Genomic DNA, 24,727 nt, shown 5'->3' with positions numbered 1-24,727 from the left:
ATTGAGCTACATACACGCCCGGGGCAAACGTGTAGCGAGAACAGAACAGTGAAACAGTGGCTATCCAGCAAGTGGGATTGTGGACAGTGACTACACAGAGGCCTGCTACCCTGTCAGTGCAGTCACTTGCATACGGCAATACAGCAGTCTCTACACAGTCAAGCATTCCTGCAAGCAACATGTCACATAGCTAGGCATCCTCACGCAAGACAAGGTCCCAAGTTTTCGGATCCTCTAGATCCGCCTCCGCAAGCAATGCACTCGCTATTAGGGATGGGCCGAACACCTCCCGGTTTGGTTCGCATCCAGAACATGCGAACAGACCAAAAGTTTGTGCGAACATTCAAACACTGTTAAAGTCTATGGGACTCGAACGTGAGAAATCAAAAGTGCAAATTTTAAAGGCTAATTTTCATGGTATTGTCCTAAAAAGGGTTTGGGGACCCAGGTGCTGCCCCAGGGGATATGTATCAATGCAAAAAAAGTTTTAAAAACTGACGTTTTTTCAGGAGAAGTGATTTTAACCACTTCAGCCCCGGACCATTATGCTGCCTAAGGACCAGAGGTCTTTTTCCAATTTGGCACTGCGTCGCTTTAACTGCTAATTGCGCGGTCATGCAATGCTGTACCCAAACAAAATTTGTGTCCTTTTCTTCCCACAAATAGAGCTTTCTTTTGATGGTATTTGATCACCTCTGCGGTTTTTATTTTTTGCGCTATAAACGGAAAAAGACCGAAAATTTTGAAAAAAAATGATATTTTCTACTTTTTGTTATAAAAAAAAATCCAATAAACTCAATTTTAGTCATACATTTAGGCCAAAATGTATTCGGCCACATGTCTTTGGTAAAAAAAATGTCAATAAGCGTATATTTATTGGTTTGCGCAAAAGTTATAGCGTCTACAAACTAGGGTACATTTTCTGGAATTTACACAGCTTTTAGTTTATGACTGCCTATGTCATTTCTTGAGGTACTAAAATGGCAGGGCAGTACAAACCCCCCCCAAATGACCCCATTTTGGAAAGTAGACACCCCAAGGAAATTGCTGAGAGGCATGTTGAACCCACTGAATATTTATTTTTTTTGTCCCAAGTGATTGAATAATGACAAAAAAAAAAAAATATTTACAAAAAGTTGTCACTAAATGATATATTGCTCACACAGGCCATGGGCCTATGTATAATTGCACCCCAAAATACATTCAGCTGCTTCTCCTGAGTACGTGGGACTTTTTGGGAGCCTAGCTGTGTACGGGGCCCCGAAAACCAATCACCGCCTTCAGGATTTCTAAGGGCGTAAATTTTTGATTTCACTCCTCACTACCTATCACAGTTTTGAAGGCCATAAAATGCCCAGATGGCACAAACCCCCCCCAAATGACCCCATTTTGGAAAGTAGACACCCCAAGCTATTTGCTGAGAGGCATGTTGAGTCCATGGAATATTTTATATTTTGACACAAGTTGCGGGAAAGAGATACTTTTTTTTTTTGCACAAAGTTGTCACTAAATGATATATTGCTCACACAGGCCATGGGCATATGTGGAATTGCACCCCAAAATACGTTTAGCTGCTTCTCCTGAGTATGGGGATACCACATGTGTGGGACTTTTTGGGAGCCAAGCCGCGTACGGGGCCCCGAAAACCAATCACCGCCTTCAGGATTTCTAAGGGCGTAAATTTTTGATTTCACTCTTCACTGCCTATCACAGTTTCGGAGGCCATGGAATGCCCAGGTGGCACAAACCCCCCCCAAATGACCCCATTTTGGAAAGTAGACACCCCAAGCTATTTGCTGAGGGGCATGGTGAGTATTTTGCAGCTCTCATTTGTTTTTGAAAATGAAGAAAGACAAGAAAAAACATTTTTTTTTCTTTTTTCAGTTTTCAAAACTTTGTGACAAAAAGTGAGGTCTGCAAAATACTCACTATACCTCTCAGCAAATAGCTTGGGGTGTCTACTTTCCAAAATGGGGTCATTTGGGGGGGGGGGGGGGTTTGTGCCACCTGGGCATTCCATGGCCTCCGAAACTGTGATAGGTAGTGAAGAGTGAAATAAAAAATTTACGCCCTTAGAAAGCCTGAAGGCGGTGCTTGGTTTTCGGGGTCCCGTACGCGGCTAGGCTCCCAAAAAGTCTCACACATGTGGTATCCCCGTACTCAGGAGAAGCAGCAGAATGTATTTTGGGGTGTAATTTCACATATTCCCATGGCATGTTTGAGCAATATGTCATTTAGTGACAACTTTGTGCAAAAAAAAAAAAAAATTGTCTCTTTCCCGCAACTTGTGTCATAATATAAAATATTCCATGGACTCGACATGACTCTCAGCAAATAGCTTGGGGTGTCTACTTTCCAAAATGGGCTCATTTGGGGGGGTTTTGAACTGTCCTGGCATTTTATGCACAACATTTAGAAGCTTATGTCACACATCATCCACTCTTCTAACCACTTGAAGACAAAGCCCTTTCTGACACTTTTTGTTTACATGAAAAAATTATTTTTTTTTGCAAGAAAATTACTTTGAACCCCCAAACATTATATATTTTTTTTAAAGCAAATGCCCTACAGATTAAAATGGTGGGTGTTTCATTTTTTTTTTCACACAGTATTTGCGCGGCGATTTTTCAAACGCATTTTTTGGGGAAAAAAACACACTTTTTTAAATTTTAATGCACTAAAACACACTATATTGCCCAAATGTTTGATGAAATAAAAAAGATGATCTTAGGCCGAGTACATGGATACCAAACATGACATGCTTTACAATTGCGCACAAACGTGCAGTGGCAACAAAATAAATACATTTTTAAAAGCCTTTAAAAGCCTTTACAGGTTACCACTTTAGATTTACAGAGGAGGTCTACTGCTAAAATTACTGCCCTCGATCTGACCTTCATGGTGATACCTCACATGCATGGTGCAATTGCTGTTTACGTTTGACGACAGACCGCCGCTTGCGTTCGCCTTAGCGCGAGAGCAGGGGGCGACAGGGGTGCTTTTTTTTTTTTTTTTTTTTTTTCTTTATTTTTTTTTTTCTTTTTTATCCTATTTTTAAACTGTTCCTTTCATTTTTTTTTTTTTAATAATTTTTATTGTAATCTCAGGGAATGTAAATATCCCCTATGATAGCAATAGGTAATGACAGGTACTCTTTTTTGAAAAAATTGGGGTCTATTAGACCCTAGATCTCTCCTCTGCCCTCAAAGCATCTGACCACACCAAGATCGGTGTGATAAAATGCTTTCCCAATTTCCCAATGGCGCTGTTTACATCCAGTGAAATCTAAGTCATGAAATGCTCGTAGCTTCCGGTTTCTTAGGCCATAGAGATGTTTGGAGCCACTCTGGTCTCTGATCAGCTCTATGGTCAGCTGGCTGAATCACCGGCTGCATTCTCAGGTTCCCTGTTGAGACAGGAGAGCCAGAGAAAAACACGGAAGACGGTGGGGGGGGGCATTTTTTACACTTTTTTTGTAACTAACTTTTATAACTGTAACCGGTTCCAGGTTCGGGTCTCTCAAAATGCGATGGCATCTTAGGAGACCCTGTGAAAGTGTGCCTAGTCTGTACAATGCTGTACCCTACGCTAATACTCAACTAGTGTATGGTAGCGTTCAAAACATTCACCAATGCAAAGACCAGGATTGTCAGGACAGGAGGGACAATAGTAGCGGGTGTCACGCCTATATCCGCGCTTGCTGCAGATACGACATCTTTATTTGGGGGGTTCGTTGGGTAGGGGTACTCGGGAGGACATAAAGAAAATGCCACTCATGCAGCCGACTGCATTTGGTTGGGGATGTGAATGGGGGAAGTACGGGCGATGCAGAAGCGGTGGGTTCCCAATTATTAGGATTGGCGAATGCAGCAGGAAGGGCACTATGGGCACGACGGGCCTGTGTTTGTCTTCTTGGTGGCAGCGGGACACTACTTGTGCTTGCCACCTCACCAGCTTGAACTGCACTTATGGGACTCGCCACGTCACCAAGTGTTACTGCAGTGCTGGTTTGACTACAACCGGGGTGTACTAGGCCACTGGCGCTTGCCAGTTCACCAAAACGCTACCAAAAAAACTGTTAGCGATCGCAGGGATCAGGCCTGACTCTGCGAACGCTGCAGTTATGCGTTTAGTGTTTTGTAAGTGACAGTGATTGATCGATACTGCACTTGGGTGGGCTGGGCTGGGCCGGGCGGAGGAGCAAAACGCAGGTGCTAGCAGGTATCTGGGCTGATCCCGCTAACACTGCGTTTTTGGGAACCCTAAACTGCTGGGGACGCTAGTATAGATCTGATCGGATCAGATATTGATCTGTTCAGATACTATACCACTAAGGGTGGTGTACGGTGCGTGCGTGGGTGTTAGCGCTACTGGCGCTAACCTGACGCTGCCTGGGGCTGGTGCTTGCCAGTTTACCAAAACGCTACCAAAAAAACTGTTAGCGATCGCAGGGATCAGGCCTGACTCTGCGAATGCTGCAGTTATGTGTTTTGTAAGTGACAGTGATCGATCGATACTGCACTTGGGTGGGCTGGGCTGGGCTGGGCGGAGGGGCAAAATGCAGGTGCTAGCAGGTATCTGGGCTGATCCCGCTAACACTGCGTTTTTGGGAACCCTAAACTGCTGGGGACGCTAGTATAGATCTGATCGGATCAGATATTGATTAGTTCAGATACTATAACACTAAGGGAGCTGTACAGTGCGTGCGTGGGTGTTAGTGGTACTGGCGCTAACCTGACGCTGCCTGGGGCTGGTGCTTGCCAGTTCACCAAAATGCTACCAAAAAAACTGTTAGCGATCGCAGGGATCAGGCCTGACTCTGCGAACGCTGCAGTTATGCGTTTTGTAAGTGACAGTGATCGATCGATACTGCACTTGGGTGGGCTGGGCTGGGCCGGGCCGGGCGGAGGGGCAAAACGCAGGTGCTATCAGGTATCTGGGCTGATTCCGCTAACACTGCGTTTTTGGGAATCCTAAACTGCTGGGGATGCTAGTATAGATCTGATCGGATCAGATATTGATGCGTTCAGATACTATATCACTAAGGGAGGCGTATGCTGCGTGCGTGGGTGTTAGCGGTACTGGCGCTAATCTGACGCTGCCTGGGGCGACGCATATCACCGCCGGGCGATCAGGGGGCTAAACCTTTATTCGGTAATAAACGGCGGGTGCCCTGACACTATAAACGAACTAACCAGCGTCACCCGTAACGGTTATACGGTGATCAGTGGTGAAAGGGTTAACTAGGGGGCAATCAAGGGGTTAAAACATTTATTAGGTAGTATATGGGGGTCCCTGATGCTATAAAACGCTGACAGCGAACCTAAATATTTGCCTCCCTAACTAGCATCACCAGTGACACTAATACAGCGATCAGAAAAATGATCGCTTAGTGACACTGGCAACGGGGGGTGATCCAGGGGTTAAAACTTTATTAGGGGGGGTTAGGGGGGTACCCTAGACCTAAACGGGGCTAATACTAACTGTCCTAACACAGTAACTGTCACAAACTGACACCATGCAGTAATCAGAAAAAAAAAAAACCTGCTTGGTGTCAGTGTGACAGGGAGGGGTGATTGGGGGGTGATCGGGGGGCGATCGGGGGGGGATCGGGGGTGTTTTGTGTGCCTGGCATGTTCTACTGTGTGTGTAGTGTTTGTGCACTCACATAGATGTCTTCTCTCCTCGGCGCCGGAACGGAAAATACCGAGCCGAGGAGAGATGACATCATTTCCTTTGCTGCTGTTTAGCATACAGCAGCAAAGGAAGATTCTCATTGGCCGGCGGCGATCGCGAGGAGGGGCCACGAACGGATGGCCTCCCCCTCACCTCCGATCGCCGGGGGGACAAAAGAGGACCGCCTCGGGCACCGGGGGGGGTCCGATTGGACCCCCCACCTGCGGGAGGCAGACCACGTAGATGTACGTGATTTTGCCTGCCCGTGCCGCCTTGCCGACGTACATCGGCGTGAGCCGGTCCTTAAGTGGTTAATGGTGCTTAAAGTGAAAAAATAAAAGTGAAATATTCCTTTATTCCTTTAAATATCATCCCTGGGGAGTGTTAATAGTATGCCTGTAAAGTGGCGCATGTTTCCTGTACTTAGAACAGTCCCTGCACAAAATGACATTTCTAAAGGAATAAAAGTCATTTAAAACTGCTTGAGGCTTTAATGTAATGTTGGGTCCCGGCAATATGGATGAAAATCAGTGAGACAAAGGGCATGCCCCCCCCCCCCCAGCCCATTACCAGGCCCTTTGAGTCTTGTATGGATATTAAGGGGAACTCCGCACCCAAATTAAAAAAAAGCGTTGGGCCCCCAGGCCCTATATACTCTGAACAGCAGTATACAGGCGGTGCAAACAAGACAGGGATTGTAGGTTTGTTCTTATGTAGAATCTGTTTGTAATTTGGAACAGGTACATTTTGTAAGTGTAGCTCCAGCCAAAAAATCTATTTTAAAGCTTTTTGGAAAACATAGGGAAGGTTTATCACCCCTGTAACATTTGTTTTGCTGTCTGTGCCCCTGTTCAGAAGATTTCACCTCACTTTCTGTCCCAATGACAATTGGATTTTGAAAATTTGAGGTTTTTAAGGGAAACAAGGATTGGTGATAAATCAGTGAAGGAGACACCTTTTTCCCATATTAACTCTTACAGGAGAGAATTTCCCTTCCTAGGGGTAGATTTCCTCTCACTTCCTGTGGTCTTCCTCCATTTGTAAGTAGGAGTCGTTTGTAAGTCGGATGTTTGAAAGTAGGGGACCGCCTGTATACAGTATACTATACAGCCTGCCCTATACACTCTGCGGAAAACTGGGCCTTAGGTGTTGGGTGGTACCAGAACACTGTAAGCCCTCACAGTTACTCTTGATGGGCGATGGAACGGGCCCTGCTGTGAAATATTATATCAAGAATTGTAATTACATGCCCCTGTTAAACAGGGGCAGAAAAATTGGGCCTTAGGCGGTGGTGGTGGTGGTGGCACAACACTGTAAAGCCTCACAGATAATTTTGTTGAGTGCAGGAACAGGCCCTGCTGTGAAATATTAGATCAAAAATTGTAATTACACGCCCCTGTTAAACAGGGACATCAAAATTGGGCCTTAGGCAGTGGTGGGGGTGCCACAACACTGCAACCCCTCACAGATACCATTTTGAGCGCAGGAACGAGCCCTGCTGTGAAATATTGGATCAAAAATTGTAATTACACACCCCTGTTAAACAGGGGCATAAAAATTGGGCCTTAGGCAGTGGTGGTGTTGCCACAACACTGCAACCCCTCACAGATACTCTTGTTGAGCGCAGGAACGAGCCCTGTTGCAAAATATTAGATCAAAAATTGTAATTACATGCCACTGTTAAACAGGGGCAGAAAAATTGGGCCTTAGCCACTGGTGGTGGTGCCCAGAACCAAAAATGTTCTTAGAAGCTATCAACATGAACATTGAGGAGGAATAGGATAGTCACTCAGCATCAGCATAGGCAGTCTTGAAGGGATCTCACATTCATAAAAAAATTAATCGGTTACATCAGCATCAGGTGCTTGGTAGCTGGTGATCCAAGACTGATTCATTTTTATGAAGGTGAGCCGATCAACCGAGTCGGTGGACAGGCGCACTCTGTGATCGGTTACAAAGCCTCCAGCAGCACTGAATGTGCGTTCCGAAAGAACGCTGGATGCAGGACAGGCCAGTAGCTCAATTGCATACTGTACAAGCTCTGGCCAGTGATCCATCCTTAAGACCCAGTAACCCAGTGGATTTTCGGTTGGAAAGGTCTCCAAGTCTGATCTTGCCCCCAGGTATTCCTGCATCATGTACAACAGACGCTGGCGATGGTTGCTGGAACCGATCGGAGCTTGGAGCTGCGGACTAAAAAATTGTCTGAATGCATCGTCAGATGGCCACCTTCTCCACCGCTCCTTCTTTGACTGACCAAAGCCTCAGCAACACGTTGTTCAGGAGTACCAGGAAATTGTAACCTCCCAGGCTCTGGAAATGCACTGCACAGACCTTTCTGCAAGGCCTTCCGAAGGCCTCATCCTCTGCTCCTTCTGTGATGGCTGGATAAGTGCCGCCACCTTACCCTTTTAATGTGGATCAAGAAGGGTTGCCAGCCAGTACTGATCCCTGTCCTTGATACCACAAATCCAAGGGTCCTTTCGCAGGCTTTGCAGGATCAGGGAGGCCATGCAGCATAGGTTTGCTGAGGCATTCGGTCCGGAGTCATCTGGGTCACTAAGGATGACCTGATGTGCAGCAACCTCCTGCCAGCCACGTACAAGTCCATGGGTTTCTGGGGACTGGAAACGATCCCTTGAAGACTGCTGCTGATGCTGAGTGCCAGGCTCCACCTCCATGCTGATACAATCCTCCTCCTCCTCCTCCTCTTCCTGTGTGATAGGCAGGCCTGCAGGAATACTGTCTGGATAAAGGGGGCCTTGAGAGATAAGGAAGTTCTTCTTCCTCCCTCTGTTCTGCCTCAAGGGCCCTGTCCATTATTCCATGCAGCGTGTCCTCCAACAGGTAGACAAGAGGGACAGTATCACTGATGCATGCACTGTCACTGCTCTCCATCCTCGTGGCCTCCTCAAATGGTGACAGGACAGTGCATGCATCCTTGATCATGAGCCACTGGCGTGGCGAAAAAAAGCCAATCTCCCCTGATCCTGTCCTGGTGCCATACTGGCACAGGTACTTATTGATTGCCTTCTGCTGCGTGTGCAGCCACTGCAGCATTGCAAACGTTGAGTTCCACCTGGTGGGCATGTCACAGATGAGGCGGTTCTTGGACAGGTTGCATTCCTTTTGGAGGTCAGCCAGCTGAGCACTGGCATTATATGACCGGCAAAAATGCCCACAGACTTTCCTGGCCTGCCTCAGGAGATCATGTAAGCCTGGGTACCTGCACAAGTACTGCTGCACCACCAAATTAAGGACATGAGCCAAACAGGGAACATGGGTAAAATGTCCCTGTCAAAGGGGGTAGAGGAGGTTGGTGCCATTGTCGCAAACCACCATTCCTGGCTGAAGCTGGCGTGGTGTCAACCACCTCTGAGCCTGCCCCTGCAGAGCTGACAGAATCTCTGACCCAGTGTGGCTCCTGTCCCCTAAGCAAACCAACTCAAGCACCACATGGCATCTTTTTGCGTTTTTTGAGTGCTTGCGTAGCCCCTAGAACGCCTACAGAGCACCGCTGGTTCCGAGGACAAATCTGCACAGGAAGAGGCCATAGAGAAAGAAGAAGAGGAGGGAGTGGAGGAGAGAGGTGTGGCAGAATCACCACTACCAGCATTTTGGAGGCTTGGTGGCGGAACAAGCTCCAACAATACTACACCCTGTCCTGCATCCTTCCCAGCTGCCAGTAGGGTTTCCCAGTGTGCCGTGAAAGAAAGGTAACATCCCTGTCCATGCCTGCTGGACCATGAGTCAGCGGTAATATGCACCTTACCACTGACCGCCCTGTCCAACGAGGCCAAGACACTGCCTTCCACATGTCAGTAGAGAGCCGGAATGGCCTTCCGAGAAAAAAATTGGCGTTTGGGAATCTGCCACTGAGGTACCGCACATTTCACAAATTCTCAAAAGGAGGCAGAGTCTACCAGCTGAAAAGGCAGCAGTTGGAGTGCTAGCAATTTAGCCAAACTGGCATTCAGCCTCTGAGCATGTGGATGGCTGGGACCGAATTTCTTTCGCCGGTTTAGCAACTGGGGCAGGGAAATTTGCCTGCTACAATTGGATGTTGGTGTACCGCTAGCAGATTGCCCGCAAGTGCTTGGGACACCTAATTCTACATCTTCATTCTTCTCAGTGCAGGTCTCTGAGAGGACTGAAGTTATAGTGGGGTTGAAGATCCCAGCTGATGAGCAGCAAGGAGAGGTCCGCCTTGTTCTTTGATGTGGGTCTTTTAAGTACTGTTGCCAATGGATTGCATGGGAGCTCACATATGTCTGGTCAAGCATGTGGTGCCCAAGTGGCTGCTGTTTTGGCCATGCTTGATACGCTTCAGACATATGTTGCAAACAGCAACGGTGTGTTCTGCTGCACACCTATCAAAAAAGGCCCACACCAAAGAACTTTTGGAAAAATGCACGGAGTCAGCAGCGCCCTGCACATGCAGAGCTCTGCGGTGTGATGCAGTCGGTCGCCTCCCCTTAAGCTGGCCCCTGGAGGGCATCCTGCCTCTTTGGAGATGTGCCTCCTCCTCCTCTTCTCTTCTATCTGGCACCCACGTAGAGTCAGTTACCCCATCATCCCCTCCCTCCTCGCCACTGGAGCAAACCTGGCAGTATGCTGCAGCTGGGGGTACATGACTGCCAGTTTCTTGTCCTTCTTGGGCACCCCCTCTCTCTGGGCTCACGTTACTGCCTTCATCCTCAACCTGGGTACCATCATCAGAGCTTTCAAAATGCTGCGCATCCTCCTGCAGCATGTACCCTACACTGTGGTCGAACAGTTCGGGGGACTCCTCAGGGCATGATGGTGGGGCTAGGGAAGGAGTGACTGATGACTTTGAGCCGATGGAAGAGGCCACTTTGGCAGCTGCATTGGCAGAAAAAGAACTCTGAGCATGGGTGACAGAGGATGAGGAGGATGAGGACGGCTTGGTCATCCACTCCACCAACTCTTTTGCATGTTGTGGCTCAACACGGCCAGCTGCCGAAAAAAAGGACAAGCATGCCCCACGGCCATGTGCTGAGGATGCACCGTGTCCACGACCAGCACTGTTGGCTGTAGACACAGAGCCTACTTGCCCTCTTTTAGTGGCCTGTGAGTGTCTGCCTCTCCTTGGTGGCCTTCTAGACATACTGTACAATTAGATTAGCAAAACAATGCCTGAAGTTTACTAAAAACAGTACACCAGGAATGGCCTACAGTCAGGTATAGGCTTGGCTAGACTATATATATATATATATATATATATATATACAAGCCTGTGTATATATATATATAAATATATATATATATATTAAATGAACTGCAGCTCACTGAGTCAACTGCCTGCCTGCCTAAAAGTGTCTTTGAACACACAATCCAGGAATGGCCTACTGTCAGGTATAGGCTTGGCTAGCCTATATATATACAAGCCTATATATATATTAAATGAACTGCAGCTCACTGAGTCACCTGCCTGCCTGCCTGAAAGTGTCTTTGAACACGCACTCCAGGAATGGCCTACAGTCAGGTATAGGCTTGGCTGGACTACAATGCAGTGGATATATATTAAATGAACTGCAGCTCACTGAGTCGCCTGCCTGAAAGTGTCTTTGAACACGCACTCCAGGAATGGCCTACAGTCAGGTATAGGCTTACCTGGACTACAATGCAGTGGATATATATTTTATGAATCAACTGCCTGCCTGAAGTGTATTAGAAACAGTACAGCAGGAACGGTCTGCAGTGAGTTCTAGCTAAATTATATGCAGTGGATATATATATATATATATATATATATATATATATATATATATATATATATATATATATATATATAGCAGTCTGATTGTATATATATTAAATACACTGCAGCTAACTTAATTAACTGCCTGCCTGAAGTATATTAGAAACAGTACAGCAGGAACGGTCTGCAGTGAGATCTAGCTAACTGAATAAACTGCCTGCTCAAAGTAAATGAAATGACACTCTCTCTCTCTCGCTCTCTCTCTCTCTCCGCCACTAACACACTACACAAGGCTGACGTGCAGGCGGCTTTATATAGTGTGGGGCGTGGACTTAAACCCCTGAGCCATAATTGGACAAAGGCACTCTGCCTTTGGCCAATCACGGCTCTCTTCGCTGATGGCGCTGTGATTGGCCAAAGCATGCGGGTCATAGTGCATGCTTGGCCAATTATCAGGCAGCAATGCACTGTGATGACGCAGTGCATTATGGGCCATGACGCACTGCTCAAATTTGGCGCGAACGGCCCATAATGATCGATTATCGTTGAATGATCGAACACCCGGTCGGCTTTACACCCTCAGAAGGTATGACTACACACAGCCATCTCACCATGGCAACACACACAGCAGGCTAACCAAGCCACCATAGATTTTGCAAGGTTCTTTGCACCCTACATACTTGTTTGTATGTAAAGGTTTTATCCATATGGAATAAAGACGTTTTTACACTATTTGAGCCTTTGTGGCTTTCATGGTGAGCCACTCCTTTCAGATTTGGTTGGTGAATTGAGGCACCGAGGCGCAGGTTCAAGAAGTTATATATTACATACTCCTGCTGTGATTGGAGTCCTTCTGCATTAATTATTTCAAGCCAGGATATCCGGATAGCCACTTCTGATGAAATATTTGCCTTTTTCCATGCCTGAGGGTCACGTTGTGGCCACTACTGTCTGGTGAGCGCTTTGATATACCACATTGGGTGAAGCACGAATAAGATTGTATTTGCACTAGATCAAAAAAGGCAGGGAGATAAGGGGTAGGGATTTTTGCGGTGTCTAACATATACTTATACACTTGACTTATTGTAGATAAAAAATATAATTTTTATTAACATAATAGTTTTAAAAGAAAAGACAAAAAATGCAAACTTTTGGGTTGGCAGTAAAAGATTATAAACACTTGGTGGTCATCATCTTATACAGGTGGGTAATAAATCGCAGCAAGAGATATTGCACATTAGCCCGACATGTTTCGCTATTTTAGCTTCCTCAGGGGATGTGCAAGAGATTTATTAAATTGAGACCACTAAATAAACAGAAAAGGATAGAGTTATAACAACAGTTTAAGGAACACTGTAAAGTTTATGCATACAGAGTGTCAATGTTAGTTATGAACCCAGTTGCCTATAAGGATTAGACACTTACCCCATGCGATGGTTACACCTTTAAACTGCCTGGCCGGTCGCCTGACTTGGTCCCAGGTACATCGAATCCGAGGGGGTTAATTTGGCAAGGTCATAGAGGGAGAATATATTGATAGTAAGGTTTGTGTGGAGGAGTGGAAGGGAATTGGGGGGGGGGGGGCTGGGGGAGAAGGAACGAATAGGGAAGAAAAAGGACTGGGGGTGGGGGACGGGGGGGATGGGGGGGGGAAAGGGGAGGGGAAAAAAGAGGAAAGGAAAGGTTGGAAGGGAAAGTGGGGGAGGGGAATGTGTATCTCTCACTATGATAATAATATGTAATTTAATACTCACACTGAGTTCTATATTGATTTGATTATCTAAGTGTCCATGGGGAACAATGGCGATTGGAGAGTTTTAATCAGATCTTATGTAGATTTGGCTGCAGAGGCAGACTGGAAAATAATAATGGTAAGGGATTTTTCTTTAAAATTCTTAATTGTTTTAGGGAAAACAGGAGAGTGACAGATTTATTTAACTAAAATTGAAGTGCGGACAGTTGTGTAGGATATTAAGTTGTTTATTAACTCCAAGTAGCTTCAACAATTTCCCTGTAAAGAACAGGTGGAAGCATTATAAAATTCAGCCGACTGACCCGAATATCTAACTAAGCAATTAACAGAGGAGTGAGTGAGTATAGTAAAAAGCATTACAGGTGACGGGGGGCACAGCTCACTGCACATGAAAGCTCTGGCATAAGACAAGTGTTTGTATTGTGACCGGCTTGACGATACCCAGCACCCAGATATAGATGTAGACACCACACATGATAAATAGTAGTGTGAGCTGACAGTCTCCAAATGAGAGTAGATTCGTGCAGAATTCCGGAGTGACTTGAGTTAGGAAAAGGATTTGTCCATAAAAGTATCATCTTACCTTGCAGCTTGCTGGTCACAGGATAAGTGTCGCCCTCCTGCTCAGGCTGATCTAACAGCCTGATGTGCCGGTATATATCAGCCCTCCAACGAGCCGGCATGTGACGTCACCGGCTCGAGGCGGACGCAATGACGCCTGTGCGCATGCGCCCGGGCGGCTTGCCAGCCTCTAAACTACACTACCCATAGAGCCATACGGCGAGGGGAGGGCTCCCGCACGTCCGATGTTCAGGGACGTGCACAGGGCTCTCCAGCCAATCCCCGAGACGCCAAGGCATGCAGTGATGTTCCCGAGGGGGGTAAAAAATCCCAAATGGCCAAGCCATTATGGGATTTTTCTGGGGGCTGCCCGGTGGTGCCAGGCGTGGAAATGGGCCTGCTGGAGGATGGAAGGTGCAGGCCCTGGGCGTCCGTATGACCTGCCAGAGCAGACGCCCAGGGGCAAGATGCATGAGGGCATGGGCCAAGGGCTAGTTGACAAGGCTGGTTTTAGGTGAATGGCTGGAAATAAACATGCATGCGGATAATGGGATAAGACCACATATGACCCCAACAAGTGTCGAATAAGCAACTGAGTCCATTTACAAAATTATTAACTACTTAATGAGAATCACATACATTTATGAGAGAATGTGTCAATATTGTCATAGCATTAAGGCTAAATATTTACATTTGAATATAAATTAAAACGCAAAGTGTAAATGCAATCTCTCAAGAAAAATACATATACATAAAACAATCTAGAATAATGTAAAAGTAGTCATGTTATAGAGGGAATAATATTTATGTGTCAACCATGGGGGAAGGAGAACAGGGGCGAGTAAAGGAAGGGGGGGAGGGGAAGGGGGAGGGAACCGTGAGAAGGGGGACTATTGGCTAGATGGTCTTCTCATTATTAGGGGATAATTAAGTAAAAGAAGACCTAGAACAAAAACAAGACTGGAGTGCATGAAAACCCTGTTCGGTGGGGGAGATGGGAGGAAAATCAGCATCGACAAGGAGATTTAAAGAAAAGATTTGAAGCTCAAGTTTTCATTAAAGCCAGGAAAGCAGGTGGCCTTTAGATTGTAAATCCACCGAGCCTCTAGTTGTAGCAGCATACGGTCAACACTGCCCCCTCGAGCATCTAGGGGAATGTGTTCAAGCGTGAAAAATTCAATAAATTGCGGGTTAAAGTCGTGATACATGCCAACGTGTCGACTAATGGCCGTGTCCATTTTCTTTTTTTTTTTATGGGTTTGATATGATCTCGTATGCGTTGAAAAAATTGTCTTTTAGTCTTACCTATGTAAAAGCCACCACATCGGCATTGAGCAAAATATACAATGCCCGATGTTTGACAGGTGACTCTAAAGCGAATAGAGTGCCACCTTCCATTAGGTAATTTAAATTTAGTTTTCGCAGCAACATAGTCGCACATATCGCATGTACCACAAGGAAACGTACCGCAGTTTGTGAATTCCATAGAGGGTTGTGTGGTTTTAAAATGGCTACGAACCAATTGATCCCTCAAAGAGGGGGCTCACTTGAAAGTAATTTCAGGAACGTTGTTTATATATTTGCTCACGATAGGATCTGCCACTAGAAGAGGCCAAAACTTCTTTAGAATACATCTAAATTGTTCATGTTGGCACGAGTATTGAGTGATGTACCTTATCTGGCTTTTTCATTTGTTTGTTCGTAAATGTTAATGAATTTCTTTTTTGTTCATTAGCTCTGTTGAAGGCTTTTTTGAGACAGGTATGGCTATACCCTCTAATCTTTAATCTGTTGTATGAGTCCCTGGCTGCAGTTTTAAACTCGGAATCCCAACTACAGTTGCGCTTAAGCCTTGAATACTGACTGTATGGGATGCTTTTGATTAAGGAGGTGGGGTGCGAGCTTTGGGCATGAAGGATAGTGTTCCCTGCTGACGGCTTTCTATATAGAGATGAGTCTAGTTTTCCATTTGCATTGATAGAAATAGCCAAATCAAGAAACTCAATACTGTTTTGACTACAATTCATTGTAAATTTAAGATTGAAATTGTTGATGGAAATAATTCTCAGAAATTCATTTAGTTCAGTGTGGGTTCCGGCCCAGAAGATAAGGACATCATCTATGAAACGATACCAAGCTAGAATTTTGTCATGGAGATGGTTGAGATCGTCTCTATTGAGGACATCCTTTTCCCACCCCCCCAGGTACAGGTTCGCATAGGAGGGGGCACATTTAGTCCCCATTGCGACCCCCTGTACCTGGAGGAAGTGGGAGGAATTGAAGACAAACACATTATGTTTCAAGATGTAGTCCAATAAATCCAAAATAAACGCATTGTATTTGGCAAAGGTTGGGCCTCTCTCATTTAAGTGTTGTTCTATTACTTTGAGGCCTGCATTGTGTGGAATAGCATTGTACAAGCTTTCAACATCTAGTGCTACTAGCCAGGTGTCTGGGGGAAGTGACAGGTCCTCAATTGTTCTTAAAAGGTCAATGGTGTCCTTAATGTATGATGAAAGTGCTGTTACATGGGGTTGTAAGTAGCTGTCTACCAGGGAACTGGCATTTTCAGTAAGGCTTAAGCATCCAGAAATTATTGGACGTCCCGGAGGTTCAGTTAATGATATGTGCACCTTTGGTAGTGTAGAAGCTACTTGGAGTTAATAAACAACTTCCTACACAACTGTCCGCACTTCTATTTTAGTTAAATAAATCTGTCACTCTCCTGTTTTCCCTAAAACAATTAAGAATTTTAAAGTAAAATCCCTTACCATTATTATTTTCCAGTATGCCTCTGCATCCAAATCTACATAAGATCTGATTAAAACTCTCCATTCGCCATTGTTCCCCATGGACACTTAGATAATCGAATCAATATAGAACTCAGTGTGAGTATTAAATTACATATTATTATCATAGTGAGAGATACACATTCCCCTCCCCCACTTTTCCTTCCAACCTTTCCTTTCCTCTTTTTTCCCCTCCCCTTTCTCCCCTTCCCCCCTCCCCCCATCTTTCCCCCACCCCCCCAGTCCTTTTTCTTCCCTATTCGTTCCTTCTCCCCCAGTCCCCCCCCAATTCCCTTCCACTCCTCCACACAAACCTTACTATCAATATATTCAATCAAAAAATTTAACTTCATGGCAACTTTAATGTCCCCTAGTGTCTCCCTATCAGCCCTCTATGACCTTGCCAAATTAACCCCCTCGAATTCGATGTACCTGGGACCAAGTCAGGCGACCGGCCAGGCAGTTTAAAAGTGTAACCATCTCATGGGGTAAGTGTCTAATCCTTATAGGCAACTGGGTTCATAATTAACATTGACACTCTGTATGCATAAACTTTACAGTGTTCCTTAAACTGTTGTTATAACTCTGTCCTTTTCTGTTTATTTAGTGGTCTCAATTTAATAAATCTCTTGCACATCCCCTGAGGAAGCTAAAATAGCGAAACATGTCGGGCTAATGTGCAATATCTCTTGCTGCGATTTATTACCCACCTGTATAAGATGATGACCACCAAGTGTTTATAATCTTTTACTGTCAACCCAAAAGTTTGCATTTTTTGTCTTTTCTTTTAAAACTATTATGTTAATAAAAATTATATTTTTTATCTACAATAAGTCAAGTGTATAAGTATATGTTAGACACCGCAAAAATCCCCCACCCCTTATCTCCCTGCCTTTTTTGATCTAATGCTCATTGGGATGAGGTGTCTTTAGAATGGGTGTTTTCACCAACCGGACCAAACCACTACAAACTCATAGTATTTGCACTCTATCATGTGGTGATTGGATTTACTGAGAAGATTCTCATATTCATAAGAAGATATATTGAACTTTTTTTTTTTTTCTTTCAAAAGATTTTTATTGTTTTCAACATTTGACAAAAATGTAAAGAGTCATAATATCAGAGAAATTAATGAACATATACTGTTTGCATTGAAAAAAGAGAAGACGAATAAATTCAATATGCAATAATAATAGAAACAGGAGCCTATTGTCATCGCGTTATAACGTGCCTCTTACTTGGGATCTTGCCTATACCCGTTATCATATTCGAGAGGACCCACTAAGGAGTCCGAGAGGTCCCCTGGGCACTCCCTTTGGGGATCTTGCTGTGCCCAGAGAGAGCCCCCACAGTACTCCATGCAGCTCCCCCCAAATTGGGCTCCGTAGGACTCGTTTATCATGTAAGAAATCACATATTCCCTGATCCAAGTCCTCGGAACCTGGGGTCCACTATAGTATATTCACTTTTACAAAATTCTCTATTGATGCAATGATGAAGAAGGTAAGCGAACAGTATATGGAGAGAGGAGAAAGAAGAATAAAATAGTGCAGAAAGGAGAGAATGGAGGTTGAAGAGAAGGAAGGACATAAATGTCAGTCCACAGCTCTGGCATACTGGGACAAGTACATTAAACTGTTATGTCAGGTATGATAGATATGCCCACATATTTGGCCCAAGCTTCCCAGGTGGCCTCGAAGTCTTTGGTTTTGTCTAGGGTTATTCCTGAGAGTTTTTCTTGTGACATAATCCATGAGATTTTACGTTTCGTAGACAGTAGGGATACTTTAGATTGCTTCCATGCTTTGGCGTTTGTTAGTTTTGCCCCCAATAAAATGAATTGGATCAGTTTACACGTGTATTTAGGTAGCCTGGGAAGGTTGGCGTTTAGGAGAGCAGTAGCCAGGGTTCTAGGAATTTGGAGAGATGTGACTTTTTGGATCATGGCAAACATCCTATTCCAGAAAGACCTGATTCTTGGACATTCCCACCATATGTGGGCCATAGTGCCCTTAAGTAGGAAACCTCTAAAACATTGGGGATTAGCTGTCCGGTACATGGCAGCCAACCTCGCTGGTGTGAGGTACCATCTGGTCATTATTTTCAGATTAGATTCTATCAAAGAGATGTTCTGAATCCCCTTGAAAGCTCTACAGAATGATGTTCACCAAGAATCCAAACTCCAACTTATTTGAAGCTCTTCTTCCCAGCCTCTCATATATGGTTTTTTTTGGGTCATATGGGCTAGTGACTGGTAGATTACAGTGATCCCACCCCTCTGTTCTACGGTCTGACCGCACCAAATTTCAAAAGGGGTGAACTTGAGAGGGGACGTTGTAGATTTCCAGATTCCCTGGAGAAAGTGTTGAATTTGTTTGAATCTGAAATGTTCCGTGACCGGAATTTCCAATTGTTCGGTACAAAATTTCATGGAAATTTGTCCTCCTGGAGTAAAGAAATGGCCGATCTGGTACAACCCCTTATCCACCCACCATTTAAAGTCTTTAATTTTTAGACCTGGTATGAAATCGGGGTTATGAAAGATGTGTGAAAGGGGTTTGCATTCTGAAATTAATGAGCGATTCGATTTCAGTGTGTCCCACAGTGCAAAAGATTGGGATAGGATGGGCGAAAGGATCGGAGGTCTGTTTTTTGCTGGAATCCCCAAGAGGTAGTCAAGGGTGTTTGAAGGGGCTGCCTGTCTCTCTATATAGATCCAGTCGGGTTTCTCTGTTTTAGAGAATACTGTAGAAAGCTGTGAGAGTCTAGCTGCTTGGTAATACCAAAGCAATCTAGGTAGCCCCAATCCCCCTTCCGCCCTCAAGCTGTACCATGTGGTCTGTGGAAGTCTATGGCCTGACGCCCCCCAAATGAATTTATTGACTTTTTGTTGAAATGTTTTCAGATGGTCCTTTCTAATACAAATTGGGAGGGCTCTAAAAAGATATAGAAGTCTAGGCAAAAGTGTCATCTTGATAGCATGTATCCTGCCTAGCCAGGATAGTGCCCCTTTCGTCCAATTTTTTAAGTCAGTTTCAAGTTTCTTATATGTGGGAATAAAGTTAGAGGAATAGAGGTCCTCGATTTTAGCTGTGAGGGTGATCCCAAGATATTCTATAGATGAGTTGTTCCATTTGAAGGGAAAGGAATTTTAAAGAGATTTTGCTATATCTGGTTTCAGAGAGATATTCAGGGCGTGGGATTTTTCAAAGTTCACTTTAAGACCTGAGGAGGAGAAGTCCCGAAGGATTTTGCATAAATTTGGTAGGGATGTGATCGGGGATGTTAAAAAGATGAGCATGTCGTCGGCGAATAAGCTGCATTTGTGGGTCTGTGTGCCGCATGTAACTCCTTGGATGTTGGTGTTTGTGCGTATTGCTATTGCCAGCGTTTCTATGGCAATAGCGAAGATTAAGGGGGATAAGGGGCAGCCTTGTCTGGTTACTTTCGCAATACTGAAGGGCTGTGAGTAATGACCTTGTATACGTATTGAAGCTGACGGGTTGGAGTATAGTGAATGTAGCATCCCCATAAAACGTCGTTCAAAACCCCATCGCTCCATGATGGCGAAGATGTATGTCCATTCGATAGAATCAAACGCTTTGTGTAGGTCCAGGGACAGAAGTATCCCTTCTTGTTTAGGGCCATTGATCCAATTGTGCATAAAAAACCTATAAACCATGCGCTTACTCCAAAAAAATCATAGATGTAAGCAGCTAACACAACAAATAGAAAATTTGTAATAAATCATATATAACCAAGTGTAGCGCTAAAAAATGAGAAAAAAAATATTGCTATACCACATATAATAGCAAAATGAATTGTGAAAAGATAGTGTTTTGTATACTTTGTGAACATTCATACATATAGAACACTTATGTTATAAAGCCTTAGGGTCACCAAAAGTGATAACAGGATGTAAAAATGGCAATAAAGTCCAAAACTGAATGTGCAGATACGGTGAACATAAATTTTGCAATGGTGATAAATTCCAAAACATATACTCGTGAGAGATTTCTGTATGTGATCCAACATGTGCTGACAGACCCTTGTGCGAAACCGCCACCTAGGATGACTGGAGGCTTACCAGAAAGTTTGGACCCACCTAGCATACGCTATATGGGTCAAACAGGCTTGGATTGCTCACTGGCAATGAAGGTAGGGAACCAAGGGCTGGTGAATGGTAAAGTTGTAACGTTGCTATCCCAAAGAGGTCTTCTTCATATGGAAGCTCGGACACCAACGGACATTACCCACATGTAATGAAGAAGGGGCTCATAGCGTGGGGCAGACGAAGTCTTGTATGACGAAACGCGTCGGGAGGACTCCACTGCCACCATTTTACTTGCAAGCGCTTTTTATTCTGAAATGTAAGTGTTTTTCCTTTCAATAAATTTTTTATGGTTTACGGAATTACGCTATGAGCCCCTTCTTCATTACATGTGGGTAATGTCCGTTGGTGTCCGAGCTTCCATATGAAGAAGACCTCTTTGGGATAGCAACGTTACAACTTTACCATTCACCAGCCCTTGGTTCCCTACCTTCATTGCCAGTGAGCAATCCAAGCCTGTTTGACCCATATAGCGTATGCTAGGTGGGTCCCAACTTTCTGGTAAGCCTCCAGTCATCCTAGGTGGCGGTTTCGCACAAGGGTCTGTCAGCACATGTTGGATTACATACAGAAATCTCTCACGAGTATATGTTTTGGAATTTATCACCATTGCAAAATTTATGTTCACCGTATCTGCACATTCAGTTTTGGACTTTATTGCCATTTTTACATCCTGTTATCACTTTTGGTGACCCTAAGGCTTTATAACATAAGTGTTCTATATGTATGAATGTTCACAAAGTATACAAAACACTATCTTTTCACAATTCATTTTGCTATTATATGTGGTATAGCAATATTTTTTTTCTCATTTTTTAGCGCTACACTTGGTTATATATCATTGATCCAATTGGATTGTAAAATAGAAATAATATCAATGACTCTCCTGGTTTGGTCTGGCCCCTGTCTCCCTGGGATGAATCCCACCTGGTCCTTGTGGACATATCTGCTAATAAAGGAAGAAAGTCGGTTGGCTAGGATTTTTGTTAGAATTTTTAGATCATTATTTATCAGGGATATGGGCCTATAATTCTCAACTTCTTCTGGGTTTTTGTTTGGTTTGGGGATTACCGCTATGTAGGCAGTATTGAGTTGGGGATCCATAGGGGATCCTACCACTTTAGTATTGAAAAATGTGGCCATGTGTGGGGCTAAGGAGTTAGTGAAAGCCTTATAATATGGGGTTGAAAGGCCGTCCGGTCCTGGGGCCGATCCCTTCTTAAGTTTTTTGATGACATCTATGATTTCATCTGCTGATATGGGTTCTTCCATTATGGTTTTGTGTTCTGTGAACAACAAATAAGGCCTAGCGCTCAGGATATGTTAAAAGCAAACTGCAACAGACATAAATCAATAAATGTAATAATTTAATAAACCAATATTAGGTATGAACTAACAGTAATAACTACTGAATGATAAAACCACAATATAGAAAACTGTTGCAGAAAGCGCCACAATAACACAGAATTAAAAAAACAAAAACGACAAAATCTTACGATGTTAAATGGTATAGCATTAAGTTATAACATATGAAAGGCACTTGCAGTAGCGGACAGTCAGCCCTCAAACAACAGGGGACCAGCACAGGAGATCCGTCCAGAGTAAATCCCAAACAAGAAGTAATGGATGAGATGGTGGAAACAAAGTACAGTACTTACAACAGGAGGCAATGGGTGGGGTGATGGGAGCTGAAGGACATGGAGAGGAAAACACTCACAGCCTTCCCGTGGTGTGGGGAGTCTAGCCTCATGCAGGGGAGCTCGCCGGCTCCAGTAGGCTGTAGAGGGACTCGGGCATGCACTGAGCTGAAGCTCCGCCGTACGGAGAGCAGCCTGGCTGGAGCTCCGTGGCGACTTTGTTTCTTTGAGGAGCCTGAGGCTGGCTAGGCAGATGTGAGCTCCATCAGCCTGCCGGCACTTTCACTTTCCCCTGATTAGCCTCCCAGGTCCAGCGTTGGTGTTTGGGCTGTGTCACCAGGTCTCATTGAGGAGCGTTCACGTCTGTGGAGACACCATCTGGAGACGCAGCGGCTTGTTGTCCACCTGCTGACATCCCGGCGGCTCCCCTGCACTGACATCATCAGCCATCGCCACGGAGCTCCAGCCAGGCTGCTCTCCGTACGGCGGAGCTTCGGCTCAGTGCATGCCCGAGTCCCTCTACAGCCTACTGGAGCCGGCGAGCTCCCCTGCATAAGGCTAGACTCCCCACACCACGGGAAGGCTGTGAGTGTTTTCCTCTCCATGTCTTTCAGCTCCCATCACCCCACCCATTGCCTCCTGTTGTAAGTACTGTACTTTGTTTCCACCATCTCACCCATTACTTCTTGTTGGGGATTTACTCTGGACGGATCTCCTGTGCTGGTCCCCTGTTGTTTGAGGGCTGACTGTCCGCTACTGCAAGTGCCTTTCATATGTTATAACTTAATGCTATACCATTTAACATCGTAAGATTTTGTCATTTTTGGTTTTTTAATTCTGTGTTACTGTGGCGCTTTCTGCAACAGTTTTCTATATTGTGGTTTTATCATTCAGTAGTTATTACTGTTAGTTCATACCTAATATTGGTTTATTAAATTATTACATTTATTGATTTATGTCTGTTGCAGTTTGCTTTTAACATATCCTGAGCGCTGGGCCTTATTTGTTGTTCCCTGTTATGATCTGTATCTACCAGCTACGGTTGGTCCAGCTGCACGGGGGGTCCTTTTCTGTTTTTCTTCCCTCCATCTTTTTGTATAGATTATGGTTTATGTATACAAAATGTCTGAGTACATGGCATGGTAGATATATACAAGTCATATACCACATGTCCTGTTTAGAGCGCTCCAGGTAGTCCATCATTGGCGCTGGGTCTTTGTTGTGTTGTTTTGTGTTCTGTGGTGAGGGTAGGTATAGGTAGATCCCGCATGAACTCTGTGATTTTAGCGCTTCTGTCTGTAGTGGAGAAGGCATATAGTGCGGAGTAAAAGTCATGGAAGGCAGATAACATTTTGTCGGAGTTTGCTGATGGCTCCTGCCCTGGTCTCCTAATTCTGGGTAGGGTGAAGTTGTGGCTTTTCGAGTTGAGCTTAGTTGCCAGCATAGTGCCTATTTTGTCTTTCTGTGTATAGAATTTAGCACCGCTCCAACGAATAAGTTTCTCAGCCTTTACTGTTAGAGCTAAGTTTAGTTCCAGTCTTGCTGCATCTAGTTTGTCAAGCAAGGTTTTAGAGGGGTTATTTTTGTGATCAGATTTTAGGGCAGAAATTTTTTTTTCTAATTTGGATACGTCCAGCTGTCTTTCCTTTTTGATTCGGGATGCCAACTGAATAAGTGTGCCCCTTATGGTGACTTTGTGAGCCGCCCATAATATTTCAGGGGATATATCATTCTGGTCATTAATTGTGAAATATTCTTTTAGGGCCTTTTCTATTTGTGCAACATGTATGGGATTACCGAGAAGGGATTCATTGAGACGCCAGTGTGAAATTGGAGTTCTGGTGACTGTGTTCTGAAGGGAGAGTAGGACCAACGAGTGGTCGGACCACGCTGTGTCAATGATGGAGGCTTTTCGTGCTGACGGGATTATAGCGGGGGAGACCATAATATGATCGATTCTAGTGTAGAGTTGGTGTGGGTAAGAGTAGTGGGTATAATCCCTTTTTGTAGGGTTTAGTTCCCTCCAAATGTCTACTAGGTTCTGAGAGTTAAAAAGTCTAGCTAAACTTAGGCTAGTTTTGGTGGGGCATGTTAGTTGGGAAGTTGGAGGTTTTGATTTGTCCAATCCCTGATCAAAGGCAAGATTCGTGTCACCCCCACAAATGACCGAGCCCTCCAGAAGCGGGTTCAAGGTCTTGAAGAGGGTATGGAAAAATTTAGATTGGCCCTTATTTGGAGTGTAATAAGATACCAGAGAGTATAGTTTGCCTGAAATCATGCCTTTAACCAGGATAAATCGGCCTTCTGGGTCCTTGTGTTCTGAGATAGTGGAAAAGTTACAGTGTTTAGATATTAGTATCGCGACCCCTTTAGTTTTATTGGCTGCATTAGCTAAGTAGAAAGTCAGGTACCGCGCGTGAAGGAACTTGGGACTGTACCGGATCGGGAAATGAGTCTCCTGTAACATAATGATATCTA

The sequence above is a fragment of the Aquarana catesbeiana genome, linkage group LG03 (genome assembly GCF_042186555.1).
Source record: "Aquarana catesbeiana isolate 2022-GZ linkage group LG03, ASM4218655v1, whole genome shotgun sequence".
NCBI lineage: Eukaryota > Metazoa > Chordata > Amphibia > Anura > Ranidae > Aquarana > Aquarana catesbeiana.
The sequence above is the reverse complement of the archived record's forward strand: the minus strand, read 5'-3'. Positions refer to the sequence as shown.